The sequence below is a fragment of the Cyclopterus lumpus genome, chromosome 14, assembly GCF_009769545.1.
Source record: "Cyclopterus lumpus isolate fCycLum1 chromosome 14, fCycLum1.pri, whole genome shotgun sequence".
Taxonomy (NCBI): domain Eukaryota; kingdom Metazoa; phylum Chordata; class Actinopteri; order Perciformes; family Cyclopteridae; genus Cyclopterus; species Cyclopterus lumpus.
In genome coordinates this window covers 20,542,865-20,564,414 of record NC_046979.1, presented here as the reverse complement: position 1 = coordinate 20,564,414, position 21,550 = coordinate 20,542,865, and the positions used below count along the sequence as shown (strand labels likewise).

Sequence of the window (21,550 nt, the reverse complement as noted above, 5' to 3'; positions counted from 1 at the left end):
TGACCCCTGCTAGGATGTATCCTACAAATGACTGTACAAAACTGTAACACTAGTACAGGAACATGACTGCAGCAAATGACAATGCTCATTCTCATCACAGCGTTTTCTAAATCCTTCACTCTTCTAAATAAGTACTTTATGCTGGCTTGGAAATAGTGCAAGTTATTAAATTAAGAGCGTATATCGTCTCCCAACGTCTCTTAATATGGTTCCCGCTGAGCCGGCGGCTCACAGCTTACGCTGCTAAACCACGGAAACAGCGCTAACAGTGTTCACCCGAGGGGGAGCTGGAGGTTGGGTGCTACGCTTACACGATGACGCCATTAGTCGGGATGGCATTATCAGCAGTAACCACCGTGAGCTCACACACAGGTGACTTCATCCTCTGCTCAGGTAGACATTACTCCACTCTATCTTTACAGAGCAAACAAAGTCCAGACAAAGTTTCCAGATATGTATGACCTCAGATTCTAAGCCAAGGCAGGACCCTTTGCTGAAAGCTGACCGGTAACACGTGGTCCTTCTACCAGTCATTGTTGTGTTTCTACCAGACTGTCACACTCAAAACAAGGAACTAGATAGTTGGCATACGGTCAAATTTAATTTAATGAACAATAATATATTAATTATATAATAATAAAAATAATAATAATAATAATATCAGCATACAACCAGGATAGAAATGTAGGCTGTCACTTTGTAGCTGTGCAGAAGTCAGGAAAGTTGCACTGTAAAGAATGGCCTTCCTCTGTGGAGTGCCATGCTAGTGTTTGGTCAGACGCCTGTTTAATACACTGCCATGTGGTTGGGACTCAGGAAACGAGGCAGAGGATTTGATGAACTACGCTACATTTGGTCAGCATCAGGAAAGCTAAACTCACAGGCAGCGGAATATGTGAGGCTTTGACTATTGATTCCTATTTCTTGTATATAGTTCAATAGGAAAGAAATGCAGCAATACAGAAAACAGGACTCTGCAAGAGAGCTACAAAAATCAACCAATAACGTAATCCATAAATCCTATTTTGGATTATCAAAACACCAGTCCGATGGGGCAAACTGGCGGGGATTTTATCTAGCGATGCACAGATACTGATATCAGTCAGATACTACCTTAAATAGCTTGATCGGGTATAGTGACAATTGGTATCGCATAGACAGCAATTTAGTCCATGTATTTATTCATCACATTGGATTGGCACTGGTATCTGGAATTTAAAAGTCAGATCGGCGCTTCCCTGATATGGTCAACCTTTAAATGATGCCTGCTTGATTGAGGCTGACCTCACCCCAGTGGTAGTTAGATTACTGTGGGACACGCACTTACACCAAAATGGGAATCCTCACTGGGGATGAGTTCATTAAAACATTATGCGTGTGCAGTAAAAAAAAAAACGTATCCCTCAGCACAACAACAAATATGCAGTGGAAGCCTAAAAACAGGCCGTTCTCCCTTTTTCTAAGTTACAAGCTACGAGTGACTCGGCCTTCAACTAAATGTATCCAAGTAAAGAAACTGAATGACCTTGTAGCCGATTTGGAAGCTCTGGGAAATCAAACTTCTCCTGATAATTAGCAGGCTGAAATCTGTTAAGCCACCTTTTAACAGGGGCTCAGCACGGGGCGACCACGCTTAGTGAATTACCGGAGGAGATGATGCGATAGAAGGCGAGATGTGGCTCTAAATAACAAAGTTGAAAAATGAGCAGACCGGAGAGGCAAAAATGACAGAGCGTGCATTTATATGTACTCTAATCATGCAACTTTAATAGTATGGTAATAGTGGTTATTTAAATTGCCGTGACAACATCTTCACCTCATCGGAATGAGCATAACTCAATTGACAGAGCTGGGATACTTCCCAGTGTTTTAAATCAGCGTTCCCCAACCTTTTTTGAGCCACGGATTCGTGTCAGACAATATTTTCACGGACCGGCCGTCACAGTGTGTATATCCTTTTTCAAAATAAAACATTTTTACGACTTTGATAAAAACTTTTCTTTTTTTCCCCCCCATTTATTCGTTCTGTGCAACCCCAGTACCAACCGACCCGCGGACCGGGGGTTGTGGACCGCTGTTTTAAATTTTCTTCTGCCTGGTCCACTGCTTTGCTTGTATGATTCCATTCGGCACACGCACACAAAGTCCTTTGGGGAGGATGCAAACTGGTGTGCTTGAAAAAAGGAGCAGCTCGACGGTGGAAAAATTAAACATGTTTTGATAAGGCAACAGTAAAACCTCCTTCATGTTAAACCAAAGACCACAAGAAAGGAGAAATGAAGCCCAGTGGTCAGTGAACGCATCGGCTTATTTGGTTATATTCCCATTACCCTTCAGCCACACATTTGTCCACACCTCAACGTGTAAACTCAGTTTACCGGAGATAATCAAGTTATTGCAAACTATGTAAAGTGAACTTAAGTAAGGCGGTCCCGTAACCTGGGTATCAACCAGCTTTTATGTGTGTGCAAAAGGACTAAAAGGTATTACCGGATAGAGACCGTGAGAAAACACTGATGTCACACAACCTCTCGCCTATGAAAATGAATATCAATCTCAGGTGTGACGGACCAAAGAGCAATGCTGCATGTAAAACAGGCTCACAGCCAAGCTGCTTTAACCAGCAGAGGGTTGTGTTTAGGGTTCGGTATCAAATTTCAAAAGATTCCAAAGTCAATAAGACTTCGTATTCAAAGCTTCTATTGAGGTTTTTGAATGAAGCTTTGAACGACGGAAAAAAATAAATCCTCAATTTGAGTGATTCTTGTAAATTTTGTATTATATCAACTTTCTCAAATAAATATAACTCGTCAGTGGGTGCCTCCCATTGTGTGATGCATGTGGGAGAACAGGTGGATTGTGCGAGTTGGAAACAATCCAACACAGCCACCACTGGCATCTAATTCTACAAATAGAATAATTCTAATAATATCGCTCTAGCCTGATCTTTATATGCAGAAATACATGTACACAGACAAGCTTTGTTTTTGTATTGCAAATAAAAGAATGATGTCCACAACAAGCCGGAACCGACATTCCTAAGAATGAATTTTAAACCATCTTTCCTTCCCAATATTGATTCCTTTAGCGGTAACATATGGCCATGTGACCGAGGTGTAGTTCATTTATAGCTTAACTTTTTACTAAAATATTCGTTCATTCGTGAAGATTATCTTGCTGAACAAAGTGGAAGTATAATAAAAATGTATGCAATATTCAAAGTATCAATCGGAAATTTCCTGGTTGGCCTACACACACACACACACATCATCCCTGCAGCACTTTCATGAGTGCTTCTAATTCTAAAGTGCCATAAGCATATTCTAATGCATTATAAGTATGTTTATAATGCATTACATTATTTGAATCTGATGTGAATCTAAATGAAGGGAATCAGCACCAGCAAAGAGAAGTCGACAAACAACTTGTGTTAGAATGACAGTTAATGGTTGTAAGCCTAATCAAGTGGAATAAATACCAGGGCCGCTTCCTGCATCTGCAGTTTGAAATATTCAGACAGATTTTCTCATCCTGAGACCACTTGACTGCTTTACTGGAAACTATTAGTTTAATTGCAATGTAGGCTTGGCAGCAGCTGTACATTCTAATCACTTGGTACTCCAGAAACAAGGCAGATAAGACACAGTGAGAGGAGAGGGCTAACTTCATAAGGCTTTGGGGCTTCATCATCTGCTCTCTTCGTGGCCTCTGCAGTGCATCTGCACAACGGCCTGCCATGGAATAATTCTGCCTGGCTGAGTGAGGAGTGTCAGTGTAGAGAGAGGTGGGATGGGAAAACGTTGTCGTCCCCATCACGGCACACTGACTCACTGTGACAAACACTAATAAATGAGTGATTTATCTGGGATGCTTTCAACATAAATCTCCTGGAAAAGCCGTGTTGGAAACACCGGCGGGTTCAGCTAAAACTAATCCTTGGGTCCAAGTGCGGCATCTCTCTAGTCAATTATCTTTGACAGCATTCGCAACAATAGAACACACGCTAGCACAAACCGGTGGCTCCCTGATTGGATGCTTCCCCGCATGTCCCGTCTTCATTACCCTCCCTCCACCTGCTCTGATTAATGAGACATGGGTGGCTTGCCGGTGCTGCTCTCCGTCAGCAAAAGTGCGTCACTGACCGGGCGTATAAAACAGTTTGAGCCAGGAGTATTTTGGAGTCCATTAATCTCTTGTTCATGTGTAAAGATTTACTAATGACATGAACAATAAACATCAAAGAAAACAGCTCAATCATTCAACTACAAGCTCCATCTCCACTTGTCATTTCAAATGACACATAAAAATCCACTCACTGTATCTATGTTTGCCGGATCATATATCCCATTGCACCCGTTTTTTTAAAGGGCTACGTGCAAATCAGAGTCAGCATTAGTTGAGTCCACAGGGTGGTGCTAGTGCACCTGAATCTGTTTGTTAGCCAACAAAAAACACCAGAAGAAGTGTTGCCAAGCCAACGGCAATTTTCCTTCATTTTTGTTAATTTCTCAGCTATTCGACCATCTAGTCTGCTCCTGGCTTGTGTCCAATTGCAGGAAAATCAGGGCTAACCCAGCAACGGGAGGGGAGGTCCGGGACTGGCCACATATTTCAAGAAACCCGGCTCCATCATGGTCCTGGATTAAAATGCACTTGATGGATGGACCGCAGGACAGAGCGCAGCACTTCGGTGGAACGAGAGGAGGCGGACTCCGCCTTCATCAATGATGCCTGCCGCGTATACGTTATCAATTTAGTTAAAACAACAACAGTTTACTTAACAGTTATCTTTCGCTAGCAGCAACTATCAGCTATCCACAAACATAAACACATCGGGTATAAGTTGTATCGTCGTCACAGGCTCTCACTTATGCCGCTCTTTGTTTCTGGCCAAAAACTATATTTGAACACATCATGATAGCATTACTCAGTGATATAGAGTGGAGCCTGAAAACATCATAATGCAAGTTAATGCAACCTCCGTTACCGTACTGATGGCTGTATGTAATCACTGTGATTACACAGAGGCATGATGGGAATTACCATAATTCCAGGTGTCTGATTAAGGTAGTTGTTCCAAATATTTTTAGGTTGTTCCTCAGCAGCTTATTTTGGACTTGTAGTCGTGACAAATTGCAAGTGTCTTCACTTTCACTGTGTGCCAACAAATAACTATCATGCGGCAGCGACACACATCTAAAAACGAGAGTGATCGTCCAGTCACTGGTCATTGGCGATCAGCTGAAAACTGATTTCCACAAAGCGTTTGAAGACTTGTCCACATAGGGAGCGTTTGAATTTCCTCGTGTTAGACATGAAACCACAACTCGAAGGGTGGTGGAACTGCAGTGACTGTTTGGCTCAGAGTGCAGCCATGTGACCTATAATCGATCGCTGCCTAAGCGCATCCTGTGTGGACACAGGCGAGCACTGAAGCTGCTGCTCTGCCGAACAGCTTTCATTGCGCAGCCAGTGGTGCCGATATGTGTCTGCAGGGCCTTTAAATAAGAATGTGTAATGTTGAACAGACAATATGAATCCGAACCTCGTAGCCACATCCTGCTGCATATTTGCTCCCGACTTTTCCTCCCAAGAAAGCCGCACTATGATCGCTGCGTGTCGTTTTATGACTTTGGCTATCAGTTGTTCTACATGGTCAAATTAGAAACCAAAGAGTTCCCCCTCCTCTGTGCCAGAAGGCTGTTGGACACGGCTCATAGAGGTCAGTTACGTTACCTGTGCATTTTCTGGCACAGTTCTGTTGAATAAAGGGTTGGAAATTAATGCTTTTTTGTTTTTTGTTTTATTATCCGATTCATCGAACAAATAATCGACAGATTAATCGATTATTAAAATAATCGTTAGTTGCAGCCCTAGTCGTAATGACAAATATGACTTTGTGTGTTTCAGGGCCTCCGTTAGCTTAGTCAAACTTATTTCTAATAAATGCCCTATTTGGTATGCATGAAAGACAAGCTCCATTAACAGGCTTTTTTGCCTACATTTTCTCAACATGAATAATTTATCCGTGTGCTGCGCATGGCCACCCACCGCTCAGACCTTTAGAGAAAGACAAAGAAGAAAAAACAGCTTCTCCTTTCAATAACACACAAATCAATGTGACAAGCTTAAGAAGAGTTTAAATGACAAAATAAACACACACTTCTCATTCATAAGACTTGCAAACTTCCAGGAGTTGTGACTTTTCAATCTAGACAAGCAGCCATATCAAATTAGAGACCAGTGTGAAACGTGCTGGCATCAGGACTGGCGATAACCTTCCGGGCGAGCTGCGACAACATTTTACTGCCCCACTGATGTGCGCTGTATAACAACAACAATCGGTTTCTTTTGTACGACTCAAAAAGCATACCACTCCTACTCTATTTCTTCTGTTTCCCAGTCCAGAAAAGTGGAAGGGACCCCCTTGATGAAAACACAGCGGTGTAACTGGGCTCCAAATATGTTGGGCTTTCTGCTCAGTAGTCAGATTGATTTTTTTAAGATGATATTGCAATAGTGCCAACCCAAGACTAATCTTCCCTTTCTATTGTGAAGTTTGAAGAGCTCTTCAACAGCAACATCCTGCGTGTTAACTGCAGCTTGTTAGAGGCTACATCTGTAACAGGAAGCTGTTGCTATTTAAATCTGCACACATTTTGATGCTTGTTTTTTTATTTTACCAATGACAGCTGATTCCTGTTATTCAGTTGTTGCTCAGAGGGATCTTTGTCTCCTTCTCCTCTTTCAGCTGTCAGTCTGGTTAAACCAGTGTTTTGTTTACCATTGACAAAACAAACTCTTCCTTCAAAACAACATATATTTGTAAAGAGGACTTTCGACAACCTAAAAGCATGAAAGCCCATTACAACATAGAGTAGTCCTCTCAGACATCTGACTGTATCCAATTCAGAATCTGTTCGTTTGTCATGTCGTTGCAACTTAAACCAGCTGATATTCTGACTTTTAGATCCTCATGTGTGTCACATTTCTGAGGGCAGAGACTCAGGAGCAGAGGAATATACAGGAGTCGAGGCGAGGTGAAAAAAACTCTTTACTGAAAAAGTTACGCAAGGAACTCAGAATGGAAGGCGACATAACACAAGGGAATCCAAAAAAAAAAAAAAAAAGACGATCTGGCACAGAACAAGGAGTAGACACAGACTAAATACACAGGGGAACGAGACACAGGTGGAAACAATGAGGGCGGGGCTTGCAATCACACAGGAGGCAGGGGAGCGGCTGAGGACAGGTTAAGGGAATGAACAACCAGAGGACACAGGGAAGACTCATACACAGGAAGCACACAGGATGTTACAGTGTGGGTCAAGCTACAGAAAGTCTGAATCCTACATTTCCCATAATGCAACTCAATAGTGACTTTAATAAGATCCTACCCGTTTCCATAATAGCCACTTCTTCCAAAAACTCCTCTTGTTTGTAACACTGGCCTTTTCTGTTAAAAAACATTTCCCTTTTAAATTATAATTAGCTGAAATGATAATTGGACTATGGTACTGGCACATCTTATAGTGATGTAAGAAGTCAGTTTAATCAACATACACATATACTTAAAGCAGCCAACTAAAAGACTAAAACCCTGCAGTGTTGTTCTGCTCACGCAGGAACCAAGCCTGTATGATATTGACCGCACTGACAGGCACTGACCCTAATTCTGTCAGTGGTGCATATTCATGAGGTAATTTGGAGCTTTACAGGAATTAGGCCATGACGAAGCCGTCTGCTCAGCATCCTTGAGTGACACTAGCACCTTTTGCTGTTCCCTTGGAGCTGCAGCGCAAGACGAGCCACATCCCTGAAGGTTTAAAAATGCTGCCACATGCAAAGTAAACATCACTGAAGATACCGCCAGACTTGTCGAGAGACCGTGAACTGGAATGATCGACTGTAATCTCGTGGATGAATTTATTTCTCAGCCGTTTATCCGTCTGGTGAATAAACAGTCCCAGGTGATTCTTTTTTATTTTGAATGCAATCCAGATCTGGTCGTTTGACCATGGCCCCTTATTGATGTCTGCCCCACGACACTGGAGTCAGCCGGTCTGCAGCTAGCTGTCCCATGACAAACTCAAGACAAAAATCAATGTGTGATGCAGGCATCTTTTTAAACACTGTTTGTATCTGCCTTCCGCTGCTTGTCATCTGATGCCTCCTCTACAGTCTACTGTCCTCGGCCTCCGGAGACTGGACGTCAGGAGAGTGACCTTGTTAATTCAATTCACCTTCGTAAGATGAATACAAAGTCTTTCTGCCAGGGGACGGTGTTGGGTTTAAGAGTCAGGACCCGTCTAGCAACTTCCGGTTCTGCCATGAAGACTGCTGAAGCATATCATTCGCAGATTATTAAGGCTATATTTTCATTTGCACATTATTTCATTTCATTTACGGTTTATTTAATTTGAAACGTATTATTTTGAATGTATCCATTTTATTACCACATATTATTTATTTTTATTTTAGTCCCTTCTTTGGTTCTCTAGTCAAATCTATTTATTAGTTATTTTTGTGTTAATAAATCTGACTTGAGCCTTTACATTTGTTCTTGTATTAGCTTGATTTGTTCCATGAATTGTTTGCCTGTTGGGCGTCTTGTTGTTGTATGCGAAGGTTTATATACACATGATGAACAAATGTCTTGATGATCACATTGCTGATTTAGTTATTGAATACAAATCAAACCAAGAGGGAGATCAATTGGTTAAACCAATACGGTGTTACTATTTGAATGGGCCCCAGGCTACTTTGTACTTGAAAAGTTGGGCCCCGAGGTCAAAAAGGTTAAGAACCCCTGTTCTATGGCACATGAGGTTTTATGTTCAAGAAACAAAGATTATTTTGCAGTGTAACTTGTTGAAAACTAAGAATGTGATATTGTTTTTCCTGTGATTCCTTATATTGTTCTGTATATGGTCACCAATGCTCTAATTACCGATTGTGGCAGCGTTCCTGCGTTTGTGGTCCAAAAAACCTCATTGTAGTTTACAGAGTACCGAGTGTAGTGAGTAGCTGATTTTTCTTTGCATTAAAAAAATGTGTTGAGGGCCAATAACAAGGCCTTTAGTCCAGCTGTATTCTTATTCACAAACAGATTGTCTGCCATAGCCCTTTTCATCTATAATCTAGTAAATGATTGCAGTTTTTTTCTTTTGTTGATTTAAAGCTAAATTCACAATAAAACAACTCTGCTTACAAACGCAGTGTGTCAGTGTCACTGAAGTCTTTGACAAACTGGGATGCAGCTTCTGGGCCCAACAACACAATACTTTTGGAGCACCGTTCTATCTCGCAATTTGGTCTCTAATGATTGGCATCAACTTCCCCTTTATTCCTATTCACAGATGTAGAGAGGCCTGTTGACATATATATTTCTGCAGACTTGTTTATTGGTAAAACATGTGATGTAGTGAGTCGAATACAACAACTTATCAGGCAATCAAGCAAACTTCCTTGAAGGAAAATGTTCAACACACAATCTCATGCCTTCTTGTAAAATAAGCAAATACTGGGGAGAGTGATAGTCCTGTGTTGGGTAGGATAATCCCTTCCCTTCTGGGAAAAAAAGTCTTTGGAATGTCCTATGGACATGGATTGTAATGGAGCTCATCACTGGATTAATTTGTTACGAAGGGAAGACGCAATCAAAAAAAACAGAGGACAGCGATTGAACAAGTCAAGAAAAGACAAGTTAAGAATATTTATATCAACTTGAAAAAGCATAAAAATAAGAAATGTCTGAGCTCCAGGCGCAGAGTAAAATAGATGAGTCATAGTTCTTTCAAAAGGGAAGGACAAAAAGAATGGGATGCAGATACAATGGGATTCGCTGACCAGACAGTTTAATGCCGTCTGCCACACGATAAGGAAGTGATGAGCTCTGACTTCCAACGACTGTTGCTCTGTGAAATCAACTGCTCATCCACCGAAGCCGTCTAGTCGATAAATATTACTCGCATGGCATTTCAGACAAAGATCCAAGCGGAAGGAAACAATACAACCACTGTGTACAGATCAAGCACACGAACGCAGGGGTAATTTAAGTGAATGTAATTCAATGTACCTTGGTTTAGCACACCTCGTCATTGGGAACAAAAAATAAATAAAAGAGCCTTGACAATGGACTCAGAGACTACATTACTACACCAATAACACAAAACGTTTTCTACGTTTGAGCCATGCGTCCACAAAACTTTGGACTTTTGAATTAGCTGCTGACCCGGTTTTAGTTTGAAAAATGTGGCATCGGCGATACAGGCGTTGCTGACACATCATAATCATCTGCTATTAATGACGCTACTACTCCCTATATGCGCAGGAGGCAAACCATTAATCAAGAGATTTGCATCATGTCCTGTGGCCAGCAGCGTTATCAGTCTGCTCCCTTCTTACAATGACAACCAAACAGTGTGCGTGTATGCTAATGTTTTCAGGCACACAAGTATGGATGATGAAAAAGCAGAAACGTATTAGTGTGGAAGTGGCCTGGAGGTCTTTGTATGCTTCATAGGAATTCGCTCGTGCGAAGGCCACACTCGAAAAGGGAGGGGGGAATAACGCCTGCCATTATCTAGAGGGTCGAGACACCAGAGAGGATAACGACACCCATTTTGCGACAGTGTATTCTCAAAATGTATTAAAAAAAAAAGTAAAGGAAGTAGCTGTTTCTTTTCTTTCTTTTTTTAAAGAAAGGCAGAGAGAAGTTGACCCTGCCGTCTACCAGGCCAGTTGCTGCCCAAAGAGGGCGTGGTTCACTGGTTGTCCGTTTGAGAAAGTAACAGACAGCTGGTTCTGAGTCAGACTTCAGCAGATGCAGCACATGCAACATGCCGTTTTCACAGAAACCAATAGGAAGATGGAGGCAAAAGCACAGGTGTACATTACAAAATAAATGGTGGCTGAATTACATTTCGCTGCTTTAGTTTCAGGGTCCTGATATTGTGCATGCTGGCCTACTGGGACACTTGAGTAGAACAGAGCAGTCAATAACGTTATTACAGGGTAACCCCAGGGTTACCACAGTTCAATTTAAGACTTTTTAAGAGCTTTTTAATACCACTTGGAACTAGCAAAATGATAAAGGACATAATGGAATATCTTTATTGATTTTCACATTGTGGAAAAGAGTTATTTACCAGTTACTTGAATTTAAAACATCTGAGCATAATACATTCATATGACACTAGAAAACAATTGTGTATGTACTCTAATAACACATTTTGACACATTCAGAGCACCACAAAAGCTCCTATTTAAAGGGGAGCTCATCAGGTAAAGATTAGAATCAGAACATGGAGAGAGACATCTTGTTTTGATAAACAAGTTTTATTGCATAATTTACATGATTGGATTTTAATTATTGATGCAGCATTGTGTTCATTGCGTTAATGTTGCAGCTGGTGAAGTTGGAGCCATGAAGTTAAGCTGTTGCTGCAGAGAATCAAACTTGACTCGCAGTAAACTCCTGCATGCTGTGAACAATCATTCTCCTGGAAGTCCCCTTAGCCTGAGCAACTCAAGTGTTGCACTGGAGCCTCCAAACATGACACTATTATATTGCATTACAATGCGTTAACATATAAGTTGAACCTAAAGTTTTGATGGACACATTCACCATGGATTCATTCTCCCCTCACTTTTAAAAGCTCTTTGGTTTCACACAACTCACGCGAATGACCCTGTTGACACAAAAAAAACTCTGACAAGGGTTGTCGTTAAAATGACACTTGCCCATTCTGAGACGACGAGCTAACGTTAGCTTGTTAGTAGCAAGGTGCGAGTCCCTTATGTTTTCGTTTCAGAAAACAAGGGATCCACAGTCACTCCACTGTCAAGATGGTAAACGCAAACACGGACGTGAACTGTGGGCTACTGTACTGCCGCATTATATCAAAGTTCCCACCAAGCAACGTAAATTGTAATTTAATCCAACGAAAGAACAAAAACATCAAGAACTTTGTCAATAAAATTGAATACTCTCGCCAAATTTCAATACTTTTTTGTCTTCTTTTGAGAATATTAAATTAGTATTAGTAACAATGTGCTTTTTCTATATGACAAGTCCAATTACAGGAGACTGGTATCCAGGACAGAATTTCAGAATTGTCTCCAGAAAAAAAAGAAAGAACTGCTGTGCATAACTGCCGTGCAATGTACACGAGACTGAGAACACGTGTCAGCGAGAGTAGTCCGTCCATAAGGTACACTCAGGCTTGCTCTGAGTAATGGTCCTTGGAGACGCACTTTAATGCTGCTATAATATTAAATTACCAATATTTAAATAGGCTGTACTGCTGAGATTGATGTGTTTAAGCCCATCAAAATAAATCAGGTTTTATTGTGTCTCTTAGAAGCCTTTTGAAGAGTGAGCCACGAGTGATGAAGATTTTACATTCACAGAGTTTTGATAAATGGGCAGCAGAGGACATAACAGCCAATCACATGGTGGTAATCTGAAATACAGAGCTGGACAATGAGATACACCACCACAAAAAATAAATCTCATCAAACGAAACCTATTTTCCTTTAGCGATGACTCAAGGATCACTGTAGTTTTCATCTTTTTTTTAAAGATTTCACCTGGACTTTTAGCAATGCTAACTAACAATAGATGAAGATCACTTCTGGTTGTCTAAATAAGGTGTTTACAGGGATCCTGTTGTGACACGACACAACAGTTGAATTTGACCGTAATGCACCCAGACAACATGACACCCGTCAACCTAATTAGCAAAATGGGAAAGGGGGAAATAGGGGGTGTTGGAAAGTGGGTGTCCAATGAATGGTCTGAGTGAACGCACAAGTGTGACCCACTAGACAACTCTACTTTAGGGGAGGTTTTGCATCACTGGGCCTTTGGTGTCTGGAGCGCCTGGGGCTCTGGAGCATCCTAGAGCACAGGAGCTCGCCCTGGAAATCAGGCTACAGGAACAAAACAAGAGGGACTAAATGCAGACGCATGGATGAAGGACACTAGGAGGAAACAAAAGGACAAGGGGAGGAAAGTAATTACATTAAACTACTGTATATACAATTAAAACTCAACTCTATTCAACAAAATCTCCATAAAGGACTAGATCTCATTATTTAGATGGATAGAAAATTCTATCAGAGTATATTCTAAAAGAGGGATTTGAAGCAATCTCTTTGCATTTGATTGGACCGCTTAAAAGTAGGTGGGCTTAGGATGTATACTGTAGTTGCGGTCGAATAGTCCTTTTTGCTTAGGAAGGTGAAAATTACCCGGAAGCATCCAAGTGGCTGCCATGATTAGAGCCGTTTGAATTCTCTAAATGCATAGGAAAGGTGCTACAATGCTTCCTTTATTAGCATAGGAAACACTGGACGTCCTTTACAAAAAGAGATAATTCCACCACAAAAATCCTAGCGGCGGTAACATTTATAGTGACGCACCATAAACTATTGTCTGCATATTCTTCTGATCAGATTATCTGCATATAAACCATAACATCAAGGGATATGTTTGAGAACGTATTTAATTCAGCATGTTTGAAACTGAACAATGAGACAATTTAGCGGCTTTGTAGTCTCTGTGACAATCCCTTGGTTTCACTTTTATATTCCTTCTTTAATTTCAATTCCAACCTTGTTAATAAAGTGATAGTTTGAACCGGGTTGTTCATGTCGTCTGCATGACAACACTGTAAGAACACACAGCCGATTTGTCGTCCATCTCCTGAATATTGTAGTTTCACTGCTGCAGACCCACATCACAAACGACCGCCCAACATTGCATTATAACTAAGTAGCTTATTCCATCCATTTAGAGTCAAATAGACCATAAAGCAGAGTATGCTTTAGGGCGGGCGTACTGCGATTGACAGGTCGCTGCCGGCGCCGTAATGGGGGTCTCTACGCTACTCCTCTGCATTCCAGATAGGGTGACTTTTGTTTATTGTTTGCGGAAAAAAAGAACATTGCAACGGCCATAATTCAACAGCCATATTTTGTTTTACAGGATGAAAAGATGATTGGATTTTGAAATAAAAATACAAAGAACTTTCTTTTTGCATTTATTGTAAGCTAGATGCATATGATCAGATGGCGTGTTCTGAAAGGCTTAAAAAAGGCTTCTTTTTTTAAAATCTCAACTTTAACTTGACATATTTAAGAAGAGCTTGTCAACTCCCTCCAGTGCAGGACAAATCTCTCCCACTCTTTTTCATGCGACCACGCTGCCCTGTAAAGGAATATGCTCGGGAGCTATTTTACACACCTTTATCTTAGTCACTCATAAAATCTCCAGAGCAGGAGTGCTCCCTTCAAATGTTGAACTATGCGCTGTCACATATAAATGTTTACTGTGAAAAAAAGTACAGGCCATTGTGATGCTAAAATTGAGCAAGATTCATTCCAAGAACCAAACAGGGTGTACTTATTAAAAGATGGTGTGGAGTAGATGAATATGACTGCTTTTAGAACTTCAAACAACAACATTTAAGCTCTTTACGGAGTCTAGCAGCTTGACAGAGACTTATGGATGAGACTACTGCCATCAACATTTACTGGAAACAATGCATATTGTACTGTAGCGGTTGGGCGCTACACAGATATGGGCAACGTGTTATGTCATGATTTAAATCTTGTAGTTACTTTAAAAAAAAAAAAAAAAAAAGAGCGAGAGAGAGAGAGAGCAAGAGAGAGAGAGACAGACAATCTGTGAAAAACAAAATCTGGTTTCTCTGTGCTCCTGATGGCATTTGCAAGATTCAACTGCATGTGAAGAAAAACAAGCAGCCGAGGAGTCTCTAACGCAGCTGTCAATCACTGCTTGCGAACTCTGGTCAAACTAAGCACCGCTGATCAAATATGAATCCAGTTTTGGTTACGGCATTGCCTTATTTTTCACCTCAAATGCTTTCAGAAACATATTTTGTACCCATTTAGCTGTAAAATAAGAAAGTTTACTCCAGGGCAGTGAGATGTGCTCGGATTTGCCTCCTGTGGCAAACTGAGACCAAACTTTCCCTTAGTCCTACAACTCCTGAAATAAGGGAGTTAACATGCTGACATAAACATAAGAGAAATCTCTGAACTCGGGTACCAGCCACTCTGACAGCTTCCAGTGCTCCCTGGGTGCTTTCGGCACCATGTCGGAACAATTCGTCGAACGTCAACACTCTCAGAAAGCTTAACTCTCAGCTACATGGCTTTCACAAGTTGTTTCGCACAACTTGTTGCCAACAAAGTCCTGAATGAGAACCGATCACATTATCCTCCGCCGAGCCATTGTGGGAATAGCCTGGCAACCTCGCTAATCAGCGCCTTCGTCAAAGCCAGGATTGTTTACAGGGGAATGGAATCTCCTTTGGGAGCATCACGGCATCCTCTGCGGCCTGTGACCGAGCACGAGTGAGATGCCTTTTCAAACCAAGAATGGGAGAGTCCGCAGCTCGGTGCATGTGTGGGACAGGGCTTGAGGATAGAAGCGTATACGCATTATGTATAATTAATGAACATGTGGAGAGGAATCACAATGGATGCTCAGCTACACGCACAATGCGTCAGTATCTGATGCCGGGTCAGAGGTTGTGTCCGGCTTTGTGCGTGGCCGCCGAGGATGAAGACAAACAAGGGGACCTTTGAGAGTGCGTGAGGTTTTGTGTCCATCACAAGAAGAAAAAAAAGGAGAGCAGTTGGTTGCGTAACGGGAAAGAAAAGCTGCAAAACGTATTACATTTTGTTTGATATAAAAGCATAAATGTGGTGCACGATGGTGTAGTGGCTAGCACTGTCGCCTCACAGCAAGAGGGGCCCGGGTTCGGTTCGGTTCGGTTCGCGGTCTGGGCAGTTCTGTGTGGAGTTTGCAAGTCCTCCCCATGTCAGCGTAGAAACCTGACACTTCTTTATAATTGCCTGTACTGCATACAACAGGCTACTGAAAATCTCCACAACACAGATTTATCTTAACCAAAAATGTGTTAACATAATATAATATACATAATATAATAAGACTGCAAGTTGATAGAAAAGATATGTCTTATCTTCAAAGAGATTCAATTCAATTCAGTAATTTTGTATTGCCCAAAATCACAAATTTGCATCAGAGGGCTTTACAATCTGTACACATACGACATCCCTGTCCCAGGACCTCAGATCATGTTATTTAACTGCCCGGATGCTATGCCTAATCCTGAAATGATGCACAGGCCTGTTGAGCAAAGATGACGACAGACTATTGACTGAAACTCGTGACACACCTGATGCAACAGCTCTGCACAAAAAACTGTCTTCCATCTGTTTTTAAAAAAGGGTGACGTCAACAAAAAGAACATTAACAATTTCTGCGATCAACACCGCCAGCTTCATGGAGGACAGTCCGCTGTTTGTTATAACATTTTTTTTGGTGTGAAATCTAAAAGGAGAACACATGTTTGAATTGTATTTCGTTGCCATGTGTTAGCATGGAAACATTCTCCAATTTGCCCTACACACAAAGTACAGCTGGATGAATGAACGGCTGATGGGAATGTCATTAGTTTGGCAGGAATTTGATCCTTCTGGTTATTAAAATTCATCCCGAGGGGAACAAGACTGAATTGCATGCAACAGTGGAAGTGACCGTAGGCAAATTCAGACCACTTAAAATCCAGACGAAATGACAAGTGCACACACACGTCATAGTGTGCACCTATTTAACAATATTTGGAAAGAAATAAAACACCACATGAACCTCTGGGCCTGGAACGTTGCATTAACAGTTAGATGGACTTTACTGTTTTAACAACTAATTTGTGCTAATTACTAGCATGCTTACTGTTATTATGACTATGGTTTGGTAAAAGAGTGCTGTAAAAGGTCTGTCATGGCGATAATAGACAGTATAAACTCAAAAATGTTGAGTATACATGCAATATGTGTGTGCTCGTGATTAGCATGCAATTAGCAGAACCAATTCAAAGGCTATTCTTCACTAATGCCGTTTTCACACTTTGAGCTACGCAGCAACAGGCTATAATTTATTTTCAATGGAAGCTGGTGACATGAAGCTACAAAAGGACGCCCGACACTTGACACCGTGTGACGGGCGTGACGCGCTACAAATTGAAGTAGAGCTGGTCTCAACTTCTTTTTTCAGAGCCCCAAAGAGGCAGTGAAGCAGTTAGCCAGTATCCAGTGCTATTTACCAACATAACTAAACCAACAAGCGCTTCAGCAACACTTCAACAGTGACTCGCCGCACCTTTGTTTGAACATAATATAAAACTCCTCTGTCCACAGACTGCGTTGGGCAACTTTATTTTAATAGGAGGGGGGGGGGGTTTGGTTGGGGACGAAAGCTGCCTCCATGTTAGTCTCCTGCCTCAGGGAAAATATGTAAAATGCATATCCTTAGCACTAGAATGTCAAGATTAGGTTCTGAATCCATCAACAACATTATTAAATACCCATATACGCTAGCTTTCAGCTTTGAGTTGTTTTTTTCAACTTACACGGTCTGCTGCTCTTAGTGTCCTCTTCACTACTGAAACCTGAAGCAAAGTTAAATTATTAAATACTTAGCTAATCGTAGCCTACAGGGCCACACGCTCACCCTCGCTGAATTTGCACATTTGTTTCACGTTTTGCAGAATCTACACATTGTACACTTGTATTGGGCCTACTGAACTGTATTTGATTGTAGATGAATGAACTCCAAGATCGCTATTGTCTTTTTACTACTAAACAATATGTAATTCACTTGACTGTGGGGAAGCCAAAGACTAATTCCCCACATTGTGGACAATTCAGTTTTTCAAAGCTAAAGCTATACGTGGTTGTATTTCCTTTGCCTCCTCCTTCATCATGTATTAGTTGTACTTGTCCACTGGTGCAACACCTCAGCTCAGACTCTGATGCAGCAGCTTAATTTCGGAAGACAAATGTGCTGTAGTCTCAGAGATCTGCATCCGCCGCCAGCGGCAACAACTGCTTGTACCCTCTGTCTATTTAAATATGGCTAATCCTGAAGTTACCACCGCAGTAAATCTGAAATCGTTTGGGTCTTATCTGCCGTACCGCAGAGCGTGCTGTTATTTCAGCTGCAGCCAGCTGTCCCAACTTGGAGCAGTGTAGTCTTGGTCATATGTTTTCATCTTAGTCCTTCCCCGAGGCATTGTGAATGGTGTTGTTGGGAAAAATCTGATAATTTCACAAATATGTATATATGCTGGCATCTCCAAATTGTATTATTAACTAATATGCCCCCTTCTCAACCCTACTATACAGAACTGATTTAAAGCAAAGGAATACTGAACTCCACAGCAAAGACTGATCAACAAACAACTCTGCGACGAGACGGAGTGTCTTAACGTTTTTCGTCGCTGACACATTCAGATCTCAGCTGTCCTTTCAAACGCGGGTCGCACTCATCTGCCGCACCAACACAGAGAGACACAACGGCGTCTGTGGGTTGGGGGACACTGCAGCTTGAAAGAGTACCTTCATATTTTTTGGGGGGGGATGTTGCTTTGTTATATATCAGATGGGGGAAAAAAAGGGACAGTGTTCCGTCAGACAAAATAATTCACAATGAGTTGTAAGAATTTACGCCTAATAACATGCGTGTTAAATGTATTTAGCAGTAACGTTTCCCCTGGGCTAGAAGAGAATCTAAGAAAATCTGTCTTTTACACCCCATCAGCTAAGAACACAATGCTTATTACAATGGCAATTACAGCTTCATCGTCTAAATCTCAAAATAAAAGCTCTTATTCTAAAACTGCAACAAGAAATTTTAAAACGAACACACTGAATGGCGTAAGTCTCAGACCCAACATTGCACATGTCTATAAAACTCAGTGCATAAGAAACAAAGTTACAATTGACACGGAAATGGATCGTTATGATAATTGGGCCTAGTGTGATGAGCAACGCTGTCACATGGCCTGGTACAATGTACACGTCAGTTACTCATGTCCCACTTAATCAGAGGCCTCACCAGTGTCATGATAGTTTGTTTTTTTTCACATTAAAAATGACAACAAAAAAATTCCGGCCTGACGTTACTCGTTAAAGAATAGGTTAGTCCAGTGTGCAACGCTATTTCTGAACACTCATTTTGTAAACGACTCTTTTGGGTGGGGAAAAAGGGAATTTGGAGCACCTCTTTGCATGATGGATATGCATATTTTTGGCAGAACATAGTACACCAAAGAAAGTATAGGGGCTGGGGAAATAAAGGTAGGGAGAGTAAATACAAACAGGGATATTTCTTCAGATAAGAAGTTACTAGAACAGAGGGTGAGACCAAGATCACACCAAGCACCAACAGGAATACCAGTACAGTTGTACCAAAAACAGATAAGATCTTAGTTTCCCTAAACACACACACACACACACACACACACACACACACACACACAGGTATATTTCCATGCCGCTGCACTGAAAACACAGTGCACTGAACCGAGACCCTCAACAGCAAAATACATAATGAACCATGGCTTGTAAACTGTTCCACCCCAATCATGGCGGCAGCAATGTAATAGGTTTTAGTGGCGTGTTGCTCAAAGCAATTAGTCATGCTGACCAGGAAATGTTTCACAGGGCCGATGACTGGAAAACATCCAGATGAAAACTATGCCCTTGAGCAAGGCATTTACTGCCCAAAAGCTCCACTGGAGATGATGCTCAATACTATAGGAGTGCAGTGGTTGTACTGGGCAGCATGGATATGAATGGTGTGTGGGTGTGTGTACAACCCTCCCTGACTGTAGTTGGTTTGCCAAGTTAAATAAGGATTAAAGGCCTCCATGATTAAACGTAATGTAATATAGGGAGTGAAGCATCAGAAGACCATTGGAACTGTGGATCAAATAACATGAGAGTGGGAGTAGCTTTTAAGACAGTCCCTCGTGGATCACACCTAATTTAGGATTCAACATTTCAAATGAAGACCAAATTGAATTTAGTTTTTTGATCAACACGTCTGTATCTTCACTGGAACGGTGGCACTTGTTTTCAGTGAAGTTGCTGACTTTAGGAGACGGCAAGACAACACATGAAAGGTTTCAGGCTGACTGAGTCACAACCGGTCAGACTTCATCACAGACTCTCACACATGCACTTCTGGTGTGCGGAGAACCACACTGAATGTCTAACGCTATATTGGTTGTTTTCTTTGTTTCAGTGTAGTACAACTTCCAAACATTAGTCTAAGGGGACTCTTTATCGAGTTTGGTAGTCAACGTTAGTTGGTTGTACGAGAACAAAAGATTAAACTGAGCCGCTGCCGTTGTGTGTATGTTGTACGACGAGCGTTAAATTGCCCTGTTTTTGAATTCTTCCTGCAGTTCTACCGCGACTGGAGGATTAGCCAACTCAATGCGAGCTGGGGAGACGGTATTCTTGCTGTGGCCGGTAGCCACACACACACGCACACACACACACACACGCGCGCGCGCGCACACACACGTTACGTTTTCTAGCAGACTAATGTGAAGGAAGGCAAGGCGCTCCCCGCGAGCATATCGCACGCACGTGCTAAGTGAAAGTAAAAAGTACCTGTGTAGCTGAGGTCGAGGCTGTGTCCGTTGGCCACCGTTGGCCGGTGGGATGAGCTTAGCTTTCACTGTCTCCGTCTGGCGCTCCGCCGCTGTTCAATTCGCACCTCATCACAGCGTAGACCCGACTCTCATACGTCAGGCAGAAAGAATTTGACCATATTTTTCAACGTCCCTCTCTTTCTCCAGGCTGAAGAAAACACGCCAGCGGTTGTATTCACAGTTAGGTTGACCCTAAATTTAAAAAGAAAGGCTCCCCCGGGACCACAAGGCTCGCGGGAAGCGTTCAGTCAGTTGCTGTCCTGTTCTGGGGGAAATAAAAGACTCCTGTGGTCTTCCATGAAACCCCCTTTCTCTTCGTCACCTAAGCAGACTAAATTCGCCTTTCGCTGGAGTTACGCGGCGCTATTTCCAGGTGAAAACTTGTCAAGCGGCTCGTCCTCCGTGAGCAACTCAACCAAGAAGCACACCGCGGAGTGGATACTGACTGGAGCAGAGGAGCCACAGCGGCGCTATCTCTGTGCAGCGTTCACGGGCCGTCGGAAACGTCGGGCACGAAGAAGCACGACTGAGGAAATAGGACAATGTGCGGTCGTTATGCAGACGCGTGGGCTTTGGGATCTATCTGTCTGCCTGCGAATTCAAATGATTATAGGCAAATGGTTATCGCACACGGAGTTCATTTTACATCCCACAGATAGCTCAGCTGAAGAGCATTTTTTCTCTCCCATGTATGCAACATAAGCTTTTTTACGGGAATGCAACACCTACAAATAGGACACAGTCACATTATACTTCGTTAAACCAGGGTCAGTTTTTCCAACTAAAACCAAGATAAGCGAACGGCTTTGTAGCTCTGAAATATCCAAGCAACTCTGACTGGATTACCAGTCTGATGCCAGCATGCCATGACTCACCACGGATTTACGTGTTGCCACTGAACGTATCTTTAAAATGATCTTTAATTTGAATTCAGTCACTTTCGGTATGAAAGCTAAGTCGGAGACATGAGGCGAAGCTTCTTTTGGTGG

General features: G+C 42.0%; 1 protein-coding gene across 7 annotated transcripts in view; it reads right to left on the bottom strand.

The window, feature by feature from the left end:
* Window positions 1-21,039, bottom strand: part of arhgap32b (Rho GTPase activating protein 32b) — a 93,953-nt gene extending 72,914 nt beyond the window's left edge. For 5 of the 7 annotated variants that reach the window (XM_034549768.1, XM_034549773.1, XM_034549774.1 and 2 more), the window contains exon 1: window positions 20,521-21,019. The gene's annotated coding sequence lies outside the window, so the exon portion shown is untranslated. Of the gene's footprint in view, window positions 1-20,520 lie in introns of all 7 variants that reach the window. The other 2 variants (XM_034549770.1, XM_034549777.1) reach the window with 2 other exon arrangements.
* Window positions 21,040-21,550: the final 511 nt, after the last annotated feature.